General features: G+C 48.5%; 1 pseudogene; it reads left to right on the top strand.

Annotated features, from left to right (window-relative positions):
• LOC119292891 overlaps positions 1–3610 on the top strand; it is a 6258-nt pseudogene extending 2648 nt beyond the window's left edge.
• Positions 3611–3618: the final 8 nt, after the last annotated feature.

Raw genomic sequence — 3618 nt, forward strand, 5'->3', positions numbered from 1 at the left:
CTTTAAAAGAAATGCCACAGTCGGGCGTCTTAGTGACACCACATAGAGAGCTTTAAAAGAAATGCCGCAGTCGGGCGTCTTAGCGACACCACATAAAAGGCTTTAAAAGAAATGCCACAGTCGGGCGTCTTAGCGACACCACATAAAGGGCTTTAAAAGAAATGCCACAGTCGGGCGTCTTAGCGACACCACATAAAGGGCTTTAAAAGAAATCACAGTGAATATCCAGGAGGTAGAACCATCCCAGGGATATTCAATAATACTAATAATATCACGGGTTAGTCCACAACAAAAATAATAATCATAAATATCACAAACCACAAGTTGTGTTTCCAGTTCCGGTTTAACAGTTTCACCTCTAAAGATGACACTAAGACCGACGCTTGACCCATCCCAGACTGTAATCCTTAACCATGGACACGGCTATTCGAATAGGTTTAATCTCTGCAGAGGGTGTACTCTTTACCCACAAGTAACGGATTCCTTTAGTCCTCAAGACTAATTCCATCTATGGTCTTTTAGTTGAAAACACACCTAACTTGCACACACCAGCTCAACTCACATGTGCCTGGAATCACCCACGACACCTATCAAGCAAAACTCTAAGTGGGGAGGCTACAATCTCGACGTAACATGGGATCACAAAATTTATACCGTGCGCAAACTGGGGAGCTACCCCCTTCGGCTACAACCGAAACACCCATGCTCCCGGACCCGGTGGCATGACTACCGGATGCCTCCAGTATCTTCCACCATGGCCTCTCTGTACGGTGTGTGCTAGGAAAGGGGTTGACAACTTACTGAACCGTACCCTACTTGTTGTAGAGACGAGTGGTAGTGCGAAGCAAGTATGGGGTTACTGGCACAAGACTCGATCTACGGTCGACTCAGGAGGTTCAAATATTTCCTGCAAGATTAGCATAACAATACATATACATCAACCAACAGATAGAAACACCACGCGACATACCCCCTCATGCCATACCGGACACGACCGTCTCGACGGAGGACTAGGGACAAGACCGTGTCTACCCAAGACAGAGGCCTTCCCGGCTTCCTTTCTGGTATGCATAAAAGGCGTATGATGGTGATTTCCATCACAAATCATGTCAACTCCATCAGCATAAAAATCATAATTCTTCACTCATGAGCAGGACCACATCCTCACATAAAATGACGTATGCTCGTGTCGGGGTGGTGTTGTCACCGAGTCAAACAACACACATAAAAATTTCACCAGGGTTCAGAATGCTTGCCTTCAGGTCATGGCAAAGCAGGGTGCATTCCAAAACATCTTGAAATCTTCAAAAATCCTATTTGAAAGAATATATATGAATTAACACACAAAAACAAAACAGCACAAAAAGTTGTTTTGAAATTTTTTCAAATAAATCTTAAAATAAACTAGACAATATTTGAGAGAGGTAGGAAAAAGAATTAATTTATTTGGAGTTGTATTTAATAAGATACAGCCGGTCAAAGTTTGGTCAAAATCTGTTATTTAAATAAAAACAGAAAAGAAAACGTTTCGAATATGCACGTACACGTCCAAGGCGTAATATGGAAATGCGCTTGCACTTAACCCACGTGGACTGGGGCGGGGTCACTGACAGTGGGTCCAGGGGGCCCACTGGTCAGGTTTGACCAGTCCATCCCTCCTTCTTCTTCCTTCGCCCGAACAGAGGCGAGGCGACGGCGATCGACGCCGGCGAATGGCTGCTCCCCGCGGGCTCCAGAGAGTCGAGGTGGATTCGCAAGATCGGGGCGGTCCTCCCGGTGGTCGCTGGGTCGGCGGGGGTGGAGGGAGTCGCCGACGGTGAGCTTCGCGGCGGAGGAGGCCTCGGGAGCAAAGTGTTTTTGTGGCCGCGGTGGTTCCCGATCAAAATCGAGTAGGGGGAAAGGTTCACGGGAGGAAGAGAAGGCTCCTAGTGGAGAGAGTGGAGAGGGGGAGGCCCTGATGGTGCCGGAGTGGCTGGGGCAGTGGCAGCGGCAGGAGTTGCCGGAGACAGGGAAGAGAACCTCTCCGGGTCGATTGCGGGCTAGGGGAGCGCCATTAGGGTGACCTGAGGCTGCCTGTGTGCGGGAACGGGCTCGGGGCTCCCTTAAATAGGCGAGTCGAGGCGGTTCGGCGGCGGCCGTAGATAAGGGCGCCGGCGACCATCTTTTGTAGCTGCAGGGCATCGTGGCGAGGCTGGGGATGGCGGCAGGAGCTAGAGGACGAGCGGCTACTTCTCCAAGGGCGAGCTGGCGAGCGGAGATGGCATGGGCGGCGCTGGCTAGCGCAGGAGCTGTCGGGCGGCGGTGGCGGCTAGCGGCTGGCCTGCCGGAGACGTGGCGAGAGCTGCGGGGCTCGTGGGGTGCAGCAGGGGACACGGCGTGCTGGCTGCGGTCGGTCACGGGCCGGAGTGAGTGTGGGGCGTGACGCGGCGGCTCGGGCGCACATGCGTGCCAAACTCACGCTCTGGGCGCGCCCAGAGCACGCACGGAACGTGCTCGATGAAATGCTATGGCATGCTAGGGGGTTCCAAACTACAAGAGGGTTAGCAGAGTGGGGTTATAGGCTAGGGCAGATCCATGGGACATGCTGAATAGGTCAGGGGCTCAAGTTCACAATGTAAACTTGAAGTCATGCCAAATCTGGCTATGCACTCAGGGTGTTTGACAAAATGCCAAGGGCACCTAGGTAGTTCTTGGGGTGGCCAAATCTCCCAGAGTGGGGTCTCTTTAGAAGAAAGAGAGGGTGGTGAGGTTAGTTTGCCAAAAGGAGAAACTTGCTAGTGCAAGTTTTGCAAAACTATAATTCTGGACAGGGAGAAGATGGCATCATTACATGGACCAAAAGTGTTCCAAAGAGTGCAAGCTCCTGGACTTAGGGGTTTTGCAGGGTTGACTACAAGCATGAGAAAGCACAAGGTCACTTGAGCAAGAATGAATGGAATTGCAGTAGAAAACACAAGTCTGGTCCAGAATGAAAAAGAGGTTGGTGCACTAAATTTTTCCAAAGAACAACACTATGTTTTTGCATAAAGTTGGATGGCCTGCTACCAGTGACATCCCATAAATTTGGTGGAGGCTCTAGGGGGATATTTAATTAGGCTATAGTGCAAAAGTGTCCATTGGAACAGATTTGAAAAACAGGTGTAACCTTCAAAATATGCAATGAAATAAATATATTATTGCACAAAAGTGATTTAGGGGCATCACATGACATCTCCAAATTTTGGTTGGATTTTTAGTTAAAGTTATCAAATGGTTGTAGTTCAAACAGAGCTCCAAAACTTAAAGCAAGTCATTTTAATGATTATAGCTCAGGGTGGAATAATTTAATAAATAAATCCACTGATTAGGAAAATGTTATACAGAGAGCATAGAAGTCCAATATATTTTGGAAAGCTCCACTTGGGAAAAACTCCTTAATATTTAAAGAAAGGTTCTGAAATCAACAGAAATATTCTTGCAGGCAAATTTTTTAATTCTTGGCAAAATTTTATTATCAAAAATCTGGTTAAATTCTTGGGGTGTTACAGCTTGTAGAGAAGACGCGGTCCTCTGGCGTGTTCGGCTCCCCCGCCTGTTGAAGCACGCAGCTGATGCTTGGTTGATTGTCTGACCGGCGCC

Source organism: Triticum dicoccoides, chromosome 4B, assembly GCF_002162155.2.
Source record: "Triticum dicoccoides isolate Atlit2015 ecotype Zavitan chromosome 4B, WEW_v2.0, whole genome shotgun sequence".
Taxonomy (NCBI): domain Eukaryota; kingdom Viridiplantae; phylum Streptophyta; class Magnoliopsida; order Poales; family Poaceae; genus Triticum; species Triticum dicoccoides.